The sequence below is a fragment of the Schistocerca serialis genome, chromosome 2 (genome assembly GCF_023864345.2).
Source record: "Schistocerca serialis cubense isolate TAMUIC-IGC-003099 chromosome 2, iqSchSeri2.2, whole genome shotgun sequence".
NCBI lineage: Eukaryota > Metazoa > Arthropoda > Insecta > Orthoptera > Acrididae > Schistocerca > Schistocerca serialis.
Genome location: NC_064639.1, coordinates 855,150,238 through 855,167,508, shown reverse-complemented (window position 1 = coordinate 855,167,508; position 17,271 = coordinate 855,150,238).

Here is a 17,271-nt window from a genome sequence, read left to right as displayed (position 1 = left end):
AATAGCAGCCTGCATTGCTGCGAAAGGTGGATATACACTGTACTAGTGCCGACATTGTGCATGCTCTGTTGCCTGTGTCTATGTGCCTGTGGTTCTGTCAGTGTGATAATGTGATGTATCTGACCCCAGGAATGTGTCAATAAAGTTTCCCCTTCCTGGGACAATGAATTCACGGTGTTCTTATTTCAATTTCCAGGAGTGTACCTCTGTGGTATAAAACGATGGACATAGTACACAAAAGAGGATTTGGTTTTTCATTTTTGCCTTAAAAATTAAACTATGTTTTCTTAATTTAACAACTGTTATGAACAGTCTTTCATAAAACATAGATAATTAAGAATTTCTATTTGAAATGGAAACAGGAATGTCGAGTCCAATATGTAATTAGAAATAAGAAGAGGTGCATTATTAAAAAAAGAAAATTATGATGACTTTTATAATTTCGAAATTCAGGTATTTAACTGAACGAGAAAAAAGTAGTAGTTGGGAGCTACAGTCTGGAATTGCGCGACCGCTACGGTCGCAGGTTCGAATCCTGCCTCAGGCATGGATGTGTGTGGTGTCTTTAGGTTAGTTAGGTTTAAGTAGTTCTAAGTTCTAGGGGACTGATGACCTCAGAAATTAAATCCCATATGCTCAGAGCCATTTTTTGGGAGATTTGAACCGACATACGAGGAACTGCGTTAAGTTCACAATCCATTACGCTATCGACTGCACTACACGTTCAATATAGAAATGCCTATCAACTGCAGTATATAAAACTTAGGGAAAACTTCATAGCCGATAACTCCGTAAATTTATCAAAAACATTAAGAAGAGCCTATTACTAAACACTTTTTACCGTGTTCCATGTCCGTGTTTCACTATGGAACAGAAAGCAGCCTCAACCATTTTCATACTGTGCATTAGCAGCACTACAATCAGAGCACAACGCTGCAGAGGCTGTGAGTGTACACGATTTTTGAAATAAAAACTACGTGGCTAAATTGTGATTAAGAAAAACTTTGATGGCTGTTAATACATTTGAATATCTTAAATTTTTATTTAACGTAACTTAGTAATAATATATCTAATACATAAGTAGGACCTACTTCCAACAGCGCAACAACACCAGTGTGCCTGTGCTACGGCTTCTGACCAATTATCGCGTTTGTGTTTGTTTACATCAGGTTTATTCTTAAAATGGCTCTGAGCACTATGGGACTCAACTGCTGAGTCATTAGTCCCCTAGAACTTAGAACTAGTTAAACCTAACTAACCTAAGGACATCACAAACATCCGTGCCCGAGGCAGGATTCGAACCTGCGACCGTAGCGGTCTTGCGGTTCCAGACTGCAGCGCCTTTAACCGCACGGCCACTTCGGCCGGCCAGATTTATTCTTATGATGAACGGATTACAGAATGGGGAAGGCACGCAGGATCACTTATTAGGTAGGTGGTCTTAATGCTCTGGTTGATCAGTGTAGATAAACGACACTATTTTTAACAGAATCACGAAGTCTCTGTAAACAACGATTGGAATGTTCTACCAATCGTTCAATTCCTGGACGATAGAAATCCGCTCCCTGGTCACGAAGCCATTTGAGAACTACTATGTGAATGTCCTCACCGTTGGAAAATCTCTTTCTTCCCAGAAGTTCTTCTTCGGATTGCCTGGACGTTGTTCTCTGTGATTGGTGTCGATGGCCTTCCGTCCCGACCAGCATCACTCACGTCTGTGCGGCCTTGGTCAACTTGATAGCACCATTTCGCTACGGTTGGATGCGACATTGCCTTCGGCCCAATACTGCTAGAATTTCACTGTGAATCTGTGTGCAGTTTAGATGTTTTGCCCAGAAGAATCGTACCGTTCCTCGTACTTCAGCTTTGGAGTACGTTTCCAGTTGCAGCGCCATTTCACTCGCACACCGTGATGCACCTGTTATCTATATCACAGCAGAAAACCCTCTTCTGACAATGAGCCAGTCTCGTTGCGCAATGGTCTTAGCGTGGGACGACAGGTGTAATTTACTTTCTGAAATCACTACGTACTTTAATAGGAGTGTTGATGACCTCGCTGTGTAGTACCCCAGCCACACAGGTAGCGGTAATACCTTTTAAAAAAATCACTTGGTGCAATGGATGGCAGCTAAATTCACTTAAACGACAATGCGCTGACTCACAGTCCATATCCAAAGTCACTAACGCAGGATTGTATGCGAATACTCGCAATCCTGGCGCCGGACCAAATTTTAACCACCTGCACTTGGCCTACAAGAAGAGGGAATTGGTGGCTCACAAGTTTTGGCCGCCTGACTCTAAGTTATTACTGTGGGTTAAACCCAAATATCTGCGTAGGGTGAAATCGCGTTATACTGTACAAAGTGATCCATCCACCGGATAGCGATGTTAAGTTCAGCAGGTGCCTTAGGATTATTTCAGATGTCTCAACACTAGGTTTCACCCCTTATCCTTCCCTCATTTCGTATTCACCAATACTGACAAAAACACAACATTACACTGTGCAAGCGCTTGTCACATGACACGCATGTTACAAATACAAGTCTATCACTTTAGACACTTTAAATCTTACCAACAGTGACACATCTTGGACTGACATTTTTTTTTACTGAATGAACGTAAGCATGAGAAGAAGTGAATAGTTCAAATGGCTCTGAGCACTGTGGGCCTTTACATCTGAGGTCATCAGTCCCCTAGAACTTAGAACTACTTAAACCTAACTAACCTAAGGACATCACACACATCCATGCCCAGGCAGGATTCGAACCTGCGACAGTAGCGGTCGCGCGGTTCCACACAGAAGCTCCTAGAACCGCTCGGCCACACTGGCCGGCAGAAGAAGTTAATCTCATTACATTATTGCATTAGTCATATGAATCCACAGTGATCAAATATCCCGGAGGAAACCCGCGAAATTATTTCAAGATACCCGAAAAATTAGACTAAAGAAACGCTTTGACTTATTGAACGGTTTTTCTCGGTAATCGGGTCACAAGATGTTTCCCGCGAGACCGTTAATCAGTCACGTATCACTCACGTGGCGGAACAACAGAAACACTATGAGTATTAAAATTGTTCAACTCCTTTATCTAGTGATGTGTTTTGTTTCAATTCGTCTAGTAGCGGAATCTTACGTTTGTATACAATTCTTATTAATTATACACAGGAATTAAAATTACGAATAATAAATAACAGTTCAAATAAAATCAGTCATAGAGAGTCCAGCTTGGTATATGTTTATTGAAAATTGAAGTCTAATTTACCAGAGCTAACAATGTAACAGAAATGTGAAAGTGTGTTCAGTTGCAGTTGAAATGAATTAGTAACTGAAAACTCCAGTCAACTGAGTACTGCCCAGTCTCAACTGCATTTGTTATAAAGTCAAAGTCTGAGTTACCAGAGTAATTATAAGTTTTAACAGCACAGGCTATTATCAAGGTGTTATATCAATTCAATAAATCAAAGCTGACCTCGACTGACACAGTTCTTGCCTTTAGAACTTTCAGAAACGCTCTGTAACGCGTGAGAATTTTATTAATTCATTTTTCATCCTTCATTCTCTCCCTGTGGAGGAAGGGCAGACCAAACGAGAACATTCTGGCTCTTTACGGACAGTGGAGTATTTGACTATGCTGACTCAATTCATTAGTAACTTGGATACAGGGAAATGTAGGGAAGGGAATTACTTCACTCAGTTCTAAATGTGTTGGAGGGATCGTCTTGGGAAACAGCTCCAACATTCGTGTTACAGGCAAGAAGAATCTACAAAAACCATCGCCTCGAGCTAACTTCACTTGCCCTTATATAGCAACTTAACTGTCCTTGTTGCCGATATTACGTACGTTACGCTACGGCAGAGAAGACAAAGGTTTGAACATTCATGTATCTCAATATTGTGTTGTAATCTTATTCGTGTAGTGTCGATGAAGTGTTGAATGCTACTGACAAGGGATTTCAGATTGATTCAGTATTTCTGGATTTCCGGAAGGCTTTTGAACTGTACCACGCAAGAGGCTTGTAGTGAAATTGCGTGCTTGTGGAATATCGTCTCAGTTATGTGACTGGATTCGTGATTTCCTGTAAGAGAGGTCATAGTCTTCGAGTGAAACAGAAGTGATTTCTGGCGTTGCTCAAGGTATAGGCCCTTTGCTGTTCCTTATTTATGTAAACGATTTGGGAGACAATCTGAGCAGCCGTCTTAGGTTCTTTGCAAATGATGCTGCCGTTTATCGTCTAATAAAGTCATCAGATGATCGAAACAAATTGCAAAACTATCTGTATGTTGCGAAAATTGGCAATTGAACCTAAATAACGAAAAGTGTGAGGTTATCCGCATGATTGCTAAAAGGAATCCATTAAACTTCGGTTACACGATAAAGTAGTCAAACCTAAAGGCCGTAAATTCAACTTGATACCTAGATATTACAATTACGAACAACTTAAATTGGAAAGAACACACAGAAAATGTTGTGGGGAAGGCTAACCAAAGACTGCGTTTTATTGGCAGGACACTTAGAAAATGTAACAGACCTACTAAGGAGACTGCCTACACTACGCTTGTCCGTCCTCTTTTAGAATACTGCTGCGCGGTGTGGGATCCTTACCAGATAGAACTGACGTAGTACATCGAAAAAGTTCAAAGAAAGGCAGCACCTTCTGTATTATCGCGAAATAGGTGAGAGAGTGTCACCGAAATGATACAAGATTTGCGGTGGACATCCTTAAAGGAAAGGCGTTTTTCGTTGCGACGGAATCTTCTCACGAAATTCCAATCACCAACTTTCTCCTCCGAAGTGTCAGCCTCATTAGCTGAACGGTCAGCGTGTTGGAATGCGACGCACAGAGGCCCGGATTCCATTCCTGGCTGGGGTGGGAGATTTTCTCCGCTCAGGGACTGGCTGTTGTGCTGTCCTCATCATCATTTCATCCCCACTGTCGACGCGCAGGTCGCCCAATGTGGCGTCGCACTCAGTAAGACTTGCACTTGGCGGCCGAACTTCCCGCCTGGGAACTCCCGGCCACGCCCTACAATCATTTCCATTTCCTCCGAATACGAAAATATTTTGTTGGCACCGACCTACATAGGGAGAAACGATCATAATGATAAAATAAAGGAAATCAGAGATCGTACGGAACGATATAGGTGTTCGTTCTTTCAGCGCGCTATACGAGATTGGAATAATAGATACTTGTGAAGGTGGTTCGATAAGACCTCTAAAAAATGGTTCAAATGGCTCTGAGCACTATGGGACTTAACTGTTGAGGTCATCAGTCCCCTAGAACTTAGAACTATTTAAACCTAACTAACCTAAGGACATCACACGCATTCATGCCCGAGGCAGGATTCGAACATCGGACCGTAGTGGTCACGCGGTTCCAGACTGTAGCGCCTAGAACCGCTCGGCCACTCCGGCCGGCGATGAGCCCTCTGCCAGGCACTTAAATGTGATTTGCAGTGTATCTATGTAGATGCAGATGTGATGTGAGAATTATTTTGTCTCTAGTTATGAGAAAAAACATTAAATGAATAATTCAAATTCTTTTTTAACTACATTAATGTCAATCTGAATATTGAAGACAAGATCTATAATTTTTTTTCTAAATTTAATTCCAATTGGAGTGAAGGATGTGTTTCACTAGCGAACTATTGCTAAACGACATACTGTCAGAAACTGCTAAACTACTTTTGAATCATGAATAAAATAATATAGTATTCTAAAAAGTGACTATCTTCAGCAAATTTCCGAATTTTGGAGTGTGGTAAAAACAGCATTATTCACTCATGTTTAGAGAAAATAGAACACCTTGATCGACTGGAGATAGGACGCTCATTTTCACAGGAAAAGTAAATTAGTTTGTTCTGCAGAAATGATTGGCATTTGAACCATGTCGGCCCGCATGTTCAAAATCAGCACCGAGATCACGGCACAACGCCATCTACTGGTAACATATGCGTGCGGCTCTCGTTGTCACTGTAAACCGAAGGTAATGGATCAGTGTGAGGTGAGCAGACGTGCAGGATGCCTTGCAGACGTATGCGCGAGCCGTACCGCCAAATCAGTGAATTTGAAAGAGGGTACATTATCGGCGCGCAAGAATGTAGTGCATCCATGCGGGAAACTGTGCAATGGATGCGTGCAGAATGATTGACGAAAGAACCCGACAAGATGGGTCAGGTCGCACCACCCTGTCCAGCCACCAGTAACAGCGACACCTTATTCGAATGGCATTGCAGCACAGATCTGCGTCCTCCTCGGCTCTGGCGCAACAGTGGAACAGCGTAACACATTGTACAGCAAGGTACGCAATCACATCGCCCTTTATTACGGCATGTGTTACGTGCACGTCATCCACTTCTCTGTCTACCTTTGACGAATGTGCACAAACATACTAGATTGCAATGGTGTATGGAAGCCGACCAGTGTGGCCGTGCGGTTCTAGGCGCTTCAGCCTGGAACCGTGTGACCGCTACGGTCGCAGGTTCGAATCCTGCCTCGGGCATGGATTTGTGTGATGTCCTTAGATTAGTTAGGTTTAAGTAGTTCTAAGTTCTAGGGGACTGATGACCACAGTTGTTAAGTCCCATAGAGCTCAGAGCCATTTTTTGGTGTATGGAACGGCGCGCGGGATTAGTAGCCGAGCGGTCAAGGGGCTGCAGTCATGGACTGTGCGGCTGGTCCCGGCGGAGGTTCGAGTCCTCCCTCGGGCATGGGTGTGTGTGTTTGTCCTTAGGATAATTTAGGTTAAGTAGTGTGTAAGCTTACATTTGAACTTTTTTTTCTTTTTTTTTTTGTTGTGTTTGGTTTTGTTGTGTATGGAACGACGGCACTGGGGACAGGAACGGCATCAGATAATGTTTTCGGACGAATCCGGATTCTGTTTGTTTGAAAATGATGGCCACACTTTGGTTCGCCGCAGCCAGCGGGAGCGGCATAACAGTGTCTGCATTCGCACAAGGCATACAGCGCCAACTCAAGGCCTTATGGTGTGGAGTGATATTAGGTACAACCACAGGACACAGATGGCACGTCCCCAGGGCACTGTGATCAGTGTGACGTAGGTGAATGACATTGTGCGACCCATAGCCATACCCTTTCTGCACAACACCCAAGACGCCATTTTTCAGCAAGACAATGGACGACACACGTTGCCTTCTTGGTGTTACTGGATGTCAGGCTTTTGCCCTGCCCCGCCAGACGACCAGACTTGTCGCCAATCGAAAACGCAGAGGATATGGTGAAACGACGCGAGCATCACTGTGACCCAAGGCCAACCACCACAGATGAACTTTGGAACCCGGTGAATGCAACATGGATGGCTATCCCGCAGGACGACATTCGCGCCTTATACGCCACAATATCATCACGCATGGGACAAGTTGTCAGGGCCCATGGCGGACCGAATGCCGACGAGGTAACAGGATACATACTGAACCGAGGTGACTGAAATGCTAATCGTTTTTGCAGTACATACTAATTTACATGTCCTATGAATATGAAAGTCCTATTCCTAACCGTTCAAGGTGTTCTGATTTTTTTGAACGTGAGTGTAATTAAACTAGAAATATTATAGTTCTTCAGGCTTTCCCGGCAGAGCGTTGTCTGTTGATTAATCGTGTTTCTGGCGGTTACTCGCGTCTTTCCTGCACGAGCGCATAGCACAACATAGGCATAAATACCGGACTTGTTCCACACTGGAATCAGTATCAGACAGCAACTGCAGAAGACTGCGAGTCACGCAGTTGAAATATCGTGCAGGAAAGACGCAAATAACCGGCAGAAACACGATTAACCAACATGAAATATTGTGTTTACAAAAACTGGTAGCTCATCTAAGGGTGATGTCAATGTCTATTTTGCTTACGGAAATCAAAACTTCTGCTAAGGTAGCAATAGGCTGAACCGCACAATAACCCTCGGTTCGGTGTGGGGCGGCGGTGGGGTGGATGGACTGCTGTGGCATGTTGTGGGGTTGTGTATCACTGAGGGCTACGGCGAGATGAAGAATCTCCGTCGTTTCTAAGTCCCCGGTTTAATACACAATACTGGCTTGGGAAATGTACCTGTAAAGGTAGCCCCCTCAGCAGTTTTAGAAATTCTGGCAGAAATGTTTAATAGAAGTTTAAATGACGAGGAACCACGAAATGAATGAAAAAAAGCAATTATTTTATCAATATTTAAAAAAAAAGACTGTGCGAATGTTTGAGGAATCAGCATTATCTGTACAACAGTACGATTGCTCTGTAAAGTAATTAAACAAATTAAGCATAAAATAGAAGCATAAATAACGGAGTCGGAGAAGCAAAATGGGTTTATAGCGGGATGCTTATGTAATAATGGCTTATTCGGTATTAATTTATTGAATACAGGACAGAAATGGAAATGGTGGTTCACTTAGCGTTTATTAATCTGCAGAAGTCATACGCATAGTCCCACTAAGTAAGTTGTGATAGCAATGCAAAATTTGGGTTTCGGTAACAGGTATGTCCAGACATTCGGGAACTTACAGGAAGGTTGCAGCAATATGCTTAAAGTAGGTAACAAAATTTCCCAAGAATTCTCCGTAAATAAGGATCGAAGACAAGGGTGATCATTATCACCGCCTTTATTTAAAGTATACTTAGAAGAAGTTTTGTTAAACTGGAAGAAGAAATGTGGTGGAATGAGAATTGTAGGACAATAAATTCTCGATGCAACAGTTTATTGTATGAGCATTCACAGGCAAACTTTTGAGTACTGAATAAAAATCGCTGCAGCTGTTGTAAATCCTTTATTCAAGGAACGACAGGTTTCGTAATTTACATTACACAATCAGTCGCAAATCTAAACAAGAAGAAGAAGAAGCAGACTGTATTATGCAAAGGTCATATCCCAGTGTGAGCGAAGTGTGGGTGCTATTCTGTCATTCTGCGCAACGGATAAATTTGAGATGTACCCTTTACCCTGTGGCTCCTGCAAGATGCAATTCCCACCCCCACACTACTACAGAAGTCAGACAGACGTTCCTAGCGTTCTAAAGAGAAATGCCTGAAAAACGTTCAGCAATAAATACCTTCTGGAGTCGTCAACTGTAAGGGAATGACACAAAAATTCATAACATTTCTTACGTGACTAGTGGGATAACTGGGTACTGGAGAAGTGCTAGTTAGTGTAAGAAAAACATGAAACTAACGAAAATTATTTTTTTTTTTTTTGGAATAATTCTGAGAAATCACAATGGCACTTTTAGTTATGAACTGAACAAGTTATTTCCAGGTTCTTTTAGGAATGTGAAGTTACCTCTTAAGGATAGGATTCGCTAATGAAATTTCTAAACAAAGTTTAAGATTGTTATTGACTTGGCAGAATGGCTGAGAGCCGCGCCTACTCAATGAATAATTAGCCATTAGAATGTTGCTGGGTATGGTCGAGGCTGCCGCATGTGAAATGCAGTGAAGTGTACTGTTGTGGAGGAAATATGGGGCTCGCTAGAGCTGTAGCGCACAATGCCGTAACCTGCGATGACTGCTGTCTGCGCCGCTCGCTGCTGACATATAACTCTCGTTCTATCTGGATTGACCTTCGCCAATCAAACTCTCCGTACGCCTTGATGAAGTCAAGGACTCCTATTCGCCCCTAGTCTAACTATTGGCGTGGTACACCGTTCAGATAACCAGTCCACTGTGATGCCACCCAAAAATTCGCTCGCAGGCGTTTAACTATAATTCTGTCCATTCACACCGCACAATAAGTGAACAACGTTTAATCGCAAGGACTCAATATAGAGTCACACTCCGATTTGCTCTCGGCAGAGGTGCCCTCCCAGTGAAGTACTGAGGAAGACTTGTTTCTCGCTCTTTGAGAACACGTACGAGCGCACACGCTCCCGTTACGTATTCTCGTTCCAAGAGGACAACGGAACAGCCCCCTTCCACGTCAGACGTGAAGGGGTATATCTTTTGGTCTCTTCCATTACTCTTTCAGCTCAAGGCGTCAGAAATATCGTCTGCCAATCAGCATTGCTCTTCTAAAACAGGAGAATGACGTTTCGTTTAAGGCGACCAATCTGAAAATCTGTAGCATCGGCGTTTGGCGTTTGCTGTCTCCCTGTGAAAACCTCTGAAACTGCGTGCTATGTTTGTAAAGAATGCGTACACTGGGCGCTCCCACACAATGTAGCGGAATTTGCTTTTAAGCCGAACATGGGGTCATTCTCCCTTTCACTCGGGCAAACGCTGTCTGCTCTAGGGGCGGCAGCTGGCCTATGTAGATAGGTTGACTCGTCCTCTGAAGGGACCGGCCTCCTGGCGTGCGGTTTGCCTCTCCTGAACTAAAAGCTTTTGTGACTGTCGTGTCTTGAATTTGTGTGTGTTCGCCAGCCTCAAGTATTTTAATCTCGGTGCGCACTTGCGATTTGCTTGTTATTTGCATATCGTTTACATGAATTCATACAACATTGACTTTATCTTATCGAGTTTCGGTTCGAATGAAGCGTCTTGATGTGTGGAATATGATTGTGAGGGTGGAATATGTAAGCAATGAGGGTCAGGAGACCACGACGTCTTACAACAGTGATAAAAAGTGTCCCCAAGCCTGAATACTTACATTATAGTGGTCAACAAACTTTTATGCACCGATCCCAACACTTTCTTTAAAATTTGGGGAATTTAGCAAAAAGCGATATGCATGGATTAAAACACTGTAATGGAAGTGGAACCTATGAACAAATAAGACGAGAAAAAAGATTTTAAAAAGAACCAGAAAGAGAGGGGGAGTTAAAAAACAATGCAAGAATGTTTAAGATTTAGCCGCGCGAGGTAGCCGCCTGGTCTCAGGCGCCTTGTCACGTTTCGCGCGGCTCCCCCCTGTCGGAGGTTCGAGTCCTACCTCCTGCATGGGTGTGTGTGGGTGTGTTGTCCCTAGCGTAAGTTAGTTCAAGTTACATTAAGTAGTGTGTAGCCCTAGGGACCGATTACCTCAGCAGTTTGGTCCCATAGGTACTTACCACGACCACCTTTTTTTAAAGATTTTTTGTTTCTAAATGTTACGTTTATGAATGGCGACGAGCACGTTCTAGGCTGTTATCCCCATGTCTATGAGTTCAAATGGCTCTGAGCACTATGGGACTCAACTACTGAGGTCATCAGTCCCCTAGAACTTAGAACTAGTTAAACCTAACTAACCTAAGGACATCACAAACATCCATGCCCGAGGCAGGATTCGAACCTGCGACCGCAGCGGTCTTGCGGTTCCAGATCTATGAGTCATTCAATCGACATTTTCTATCTTAATTAGTATGTTTATTTTTGTACGACTGGTATCCTACAGTTTCCTTAAAGTTTATCTGATGTCACGAACGCTTCCGCGCATGCGCCGCTCTCCTCGGGCCCTATGTTTTGATATCCTGTCAGTTTGGGTAAGGCAGTCGCAGCATTCCGTCCCAGTGCGGCTTCAGAAGGGGCGTTATCTGTATCACTATAGGTTTTACAGTGTGTTAGGAATGAAGCAGGCGAAAAGCAATACAAACATCTAAAAAATGTGATTGACAGGAAGTGCAAAATGGCTAAGCAGGGGTGGCTAGAGAACAGATGTAAGGATGTAGGAGCATATATCACGAAGGGTAAGACAGAAACTGCCTACAGGAAAATTAAAGAGATCTTTGGAGAAATGAGAACCACTTGTATAAATATCAAGAGCTCATATGAAAAACTAATCCTAAGCAAAGAATGGAAAACAAAAAATTGGAAAGAGTATATAGAAGGTCTCTATAAGGGCGATGTACTTGAGGGAATGGAAGAGGACATAGATGAAGATGAAATGGGAGATATGATAATGCGTGAAGAATTTGACAGACCACCCAAAGATCTAAGTCAAAATAAGGCTCTGGGAGTAGACAACATTCCATTAGAACTACTGATAGCCTTGGGAGAGCTACCATGACAAAACTCATTCATCTGGTGAGCAAGATGTATGAGACAGGCGTAATACCTTCAGACTTCCTGAAGAATATATATTCTTCTTGAAGAATATAATATTCCAATTCGAAAGAAAGCAGATGTTGACAGGTGCGAAAATTACCGAATTATCAGTTTAATAAGTCATGGTTGCAAAAGACTGGTAGGAGCCGACCTCGGGGAAGATTGGTTTGGATTCCATAGAAATGTTGGAACATGCGGAGCAAAACTGACCCTACGACTTATCTTAGAATGTAGGTTGAGGAAAGGCAAATCTACGATTCTACGATTTGTAGACTTAGAGAGAGCTTTTGACAATGTTGACTGGAATACTCTCTTTCACATTCTGAAGGTAACAGGGGTAAAATACAGGGAGCGAAAGGCTATTTACAATTTCTACAGAAACCAGATAGCATTTGTAAGAGTCGAGGGACATGAAAGGAAAGCAGTGGTTGAGAAGGGAGTGAGACAGGGTTGTAGTTTATCCCCGATGTTATTCAGTCTGTATACTGAGCAAGCAGTAAAGGAAACAAAAGAAAAATTTGGAGTACGAATTAAAATCCATGGAGAACAAATAAAAACTTTGAGGTTCGCTGATGACATTGTATTTCTGTCAGAGACCGCAAAGGATCTGGAAGAGCAGCTGAACGGAATGGGCAGTGTCTTAAAAGGAGGACATAAAATGAACATCAACAAAAGCAAAACGAGGATAATGGAATGTAGTCGAATTAAGTCGGGTGATGCTGAGGGATTTAGAATAGGAAATGAGACACTTAAAGTAGTAGATGCTTCTTGCTATTTGGGGAGCAAAATAACTGATGATGGTCGAAGTAGAGAGAATATAAAATGTAGACTTGATATGGCAAGGAAAGCGTTTCTGAAGAAGAGAAATTTGTTAACGTCGAGTATACGTTTAAGGGTTAGGAAGCCTTTTTTTAAAGTATTTGTATGGAGCGTAGCAATGTTTTGAAGTGAAACATGGACGATAAACAATCTAGACAAGAAGAGAATAGAAGCTTTCGAAATGTGGTGCTACAAAAGAATGTTGAAGATTAGATGGGTAGATCGCGTAACTAATGAGGAGGTACTGAACAGAATTGGGGAGAAGAGGAATTTGTGGCACAGCTTGACTAGAAGAAGGGATCGGTTGGTAGGACATGTTCTAAGGCATCAAGGGCATCAATTTAGTATTGGAGGGAAGCGTGGAGGGTAAAAATCGTAGAGGGAGACCAAGAGGTGAATACACTAAGCAGATTCAGAAGGATGTAGGTTGCAGTAGGTACTGGGAGATGAAGAAGCTTGCACAGGATAGAGTAGCATGGACAACTGCATCAAACCAGTCTCAGGACTGAAGACCACAACAACAACAACAGGAATGTTGCTGTGCAGTTACAACACGTGTTGAAAATGATATCGGTGGACAGCTGTAACAGTCTGAACCCGCTAAATTTTCTTGAAAAATCCTTTCTGCAGGTATGATTGTGGCGTGCTTCTCATGTACGCAGTAGTTTCAGTTTTTAAGTCACAAACGTTCGTGGATGATTTCGACACCCTACAGATCTTCCTGCTCCCCGAAGAAAAAAGTCTTGTGGAGTAAGGTATGGCGAACGAGCGTACCATAGGTTTTTTGAGATGACACGTTCACCATAATATTTTTCGAGAACTCGCATACTGCTATTAATTGTGTTGAAACCAAGAGGGTTCGAATTCATCTTCCTTTAGGCGACCAATGAAATGGTTAGTTATTGAACAACATTCACTGTTCTCGGTTTTTTCAAAAAATGAAGATCCAGTAACGCTTGGTATGGATGCTGCTACGCAGCTTCAACTTTATGATCATGCAATGGCGTTTCAAGCACAAGACGGGGATTCTCCTTTCTGCAAAATCGTGTATTGTGTGTGTTAACATACCACAAAGGTGCAACCAGCTCTTGTTTGTATAGAAGATATCAACAAGGATATCAACGATGATTCTCTCAGTAGAAAGATGTAAAACATTTTCAGTATCGGATTCGCTTTTCATGATCTTTCAATTCAAGCTCTGCTATCACTTCACCCAGGATCAATTTCAGTGTCTGCGTAACTGCTTCACATGTGGTTCCAAGCCTGTCTTGCGTGGAGTTGCGCCATGATTTTGCTGGGCTCTGCTACATAGCGGAATAACCCAACAGCTTTTGCCCGTCTGGTTTAGGTGGTCTTGCAGTCCGCTTGGCATAGCTGTTTCCGCGAATTTTTCAGAAAATACTAAACCTACCTGTACATATTTATCGCACTGTCGAAAGACGTGTTCAACAAGAAAAATATGTTCCTCAGTTGAAAGCACCACAATTTAAAAGCAAATTGAACATCTAAATACTACACATCGCATTCAGTAGCTTTCATCAACTCAACAAAACAGTAACTTGAGGATTAGGCAACAGTAGAACGAATAAAAACAGGCACGTGTCTATGAAAGAAACAATTCTGCCAATTTGTATTCTGTCACCTTTGTCTCGAACGTGCAACGTTATTTACGTCCGTAGTCCAATGCTCATCGACTTTCCGAACGCGCTATATTTCGACCAGTACACCTGACGATAGTTTCAAAGTAACCTAATTTTTTACAAACAGTGGCGTTTGGAAGTTATCTTCGACACATCAGTTAGCTGACAGTCTGGTAAATATACAAATGTCATCGTATTGCGTGTCAAATGGAAAAGTTCAGTCATTTCATTTAGGCCCTGAACTTCAGGTCATGTGAGTCCTTTTTTTAATGACGACATTTCGTATCTTCCATCATATGCTACACGTGATTAAATATCGGCTAAAATCTAGAATGACTGAACTTTGTATGAAAGAAACACCAGATCAAGCTGTTTGTTGCTGTCTTATGGTGGACAGAAATTTCACAGGATTCGACGATTTGGGTCATCGTTAAAAGCAGGACACTCATTTAAGCGGAATGTGGTCTGACCAGACTTCTTTGTGTTACTGAATGACTGCAGCAATGCGTCTGAATGCCTCTCTCAGCGAGATCACGGCGGATTTGTGCCTCTGTCGCTGTCAAAACGAGATACCGTCCCGCCTCTAATGACCTCACAGACGACGCGCGTTAAGGCAAAGAAGGGAGACAAGCTACTTAAAAAAGAATCGTAAGGGCCTTCTCCAAGCGGATACAGATAAACAGAATAACGTTAGTAGGTAGAACCATTACCATCGGTGGCAGTCACAAATGATGCCATTAAAATTGCTACACTAAGAAGACGACGTGCTACAGACGCCAAATTTAACCGACAGGAAGAAGATGCTATGATATGCAAATGATTAGCTTTTCAGAGCATTCACACAAGGTTGGCGCCGGTGGCGACACCTACAACGTGCTGACATGAGGAAAGTTTCCAACCGATTTTTTATACACAAACAGCAGCTGACCGGCGTTGTCTATTGAAACATTGTTGTGACGCCTCATGTAAGGAGGAAAAATGCGTACCATCACGTTTCCGACTTTGATAAAGGTCGGATTGTAGCCTATCGTGATTGCGATTTATCGTACCGCGACATTGCTGCTCGCGTTGGTCGAGATCCAATGACTGTTAGCGGAATATGGAATCGGTGGGTTCAGGAGGGTAATACGGAGCGCCGTGCTGGATCCCAACGGCCTCGTATCACTAGCAGTCGAGATGACAGGCACCTTATCCGCATGGCTGTAACGGATCGTGCAGCCACGTCTAGATCCCTGAGTCAACAGATGGGAACGTTTGCAAGACAACAACCATCTGCACGAACAGTTCGACGACGTTTGCAGCAGCATGGACTATCAGCTCGGAGACCTCGACGCTGCATCACAGACAGGAGCACCTGCGATGGTGTACTCAACGACGAACCTGGGTGCACCAATGGCAAAACGTCATTTTTTCTGATGAATCCAGGTTCTGTTTACAGCATCATGATGGTCGCACCCGTGTTTGGCGACATCGCGGTGAACGCACATTGGAAGCGTGTATTCGTCATCGCAATACTGGCGCGTCACCCGGCGTGATGGTGACGTCTCGGTCACCTCTTGTTCGCATTGACGGCACTTTGAGCAGTGGACGTTACATTTCAGATGTGTTACGACCCGTGGCTCTACCCTTCATTCGATCCCTGCGGAACCTTACATTTCAGCAGGATAATGCACGACCGCATGTTGCAGGTCCTGTACGGGCTTTTCTGGATACAGAAAATGTTCGACTGCTGCCCTGGCCAACACATTCTACAGATCTCTCACCAATTGAAAACGTCTGGTCAATGGTGGCCGAGCAACTGGCTCGTCACAATACGCCAGTCCCTACTCCTGATGAACTGAGGTTTCGTGTTGAAGCTGTATGGGCCGCTGTACCTGTACACGCCATCCAAGCTCTGTTTGGCTCAATGCCCAAGCGTATCAAGGCCGTTATTACGGTCAGATGTGGTTGTTCTGGGTACTGATTTCTCAGGATCTATGCACCCAAATTGCGTGGAAATGTAATCACATGTCAGTTCTTGTATAATATATTTGTCCAATGAATACCCGTTTATCATCTGCATTTCTTCTTGGTGTAGCAATTTTAATGGCCAGTAGTGTATGTATGTTCTACGATGCGTGATCAAAAAGTAATGGGAATTTTCGTTTTTCTTAAAGAATCTTTATTTAGTCATGAACATAAATTTCTCCTCTTCAAAGTAATCCTCCTCAGATGTAATAGTCTTGTACCAACGCTTTTCCAATCTTGGAAGCACTTCTGGAACTCCCTTTTCGTTATGGTGTTCAGCTCCTACAGCAATTCTGTTTGTATCTCATCAATGGTGGCAAAACGACGACCTTTCTTGGTTTTCTTCAGCCTTGGGAACAGGAAGAACTAGCAGGGGGCTATGTCCAGCGAATACGGTGGCTTAGGCAACGTAACCGTTAGTTTTTATTGACAAAAATTCACGAAAGAGCATTGACGTGTGAATAGGAGTGGTTTAGCCACAGTTCTGGCCGCTTTCTTCGGACTGCTTCACGCAAACGGCGAAAGACTTCCAGGAAGTGTTCCTCATCGACCGTGCGACCATAACTCAGGAAATCATGAGGCACTATCCCATTGTAATCGAAGAAAACAATGAGAAGACCCTTCACATGTGATCGAACTTGTCGAATATTTTTCGGTCTTGGCTCTTTAGGCAGTTTCCATCGGGATGATTGGGTCTTGATTTTGACATCAGCCCCGTATATCCCTGTTTCGTCGCCTGTTGTAACGTTCTTTAGAAGTTCTGGATCGTTATCGGCTTCATTTAACAATTCCCGACCGATGTCTATGCGACATTGTTTTTGGTCGAAATTCAACAGTTTCGGAACAAAC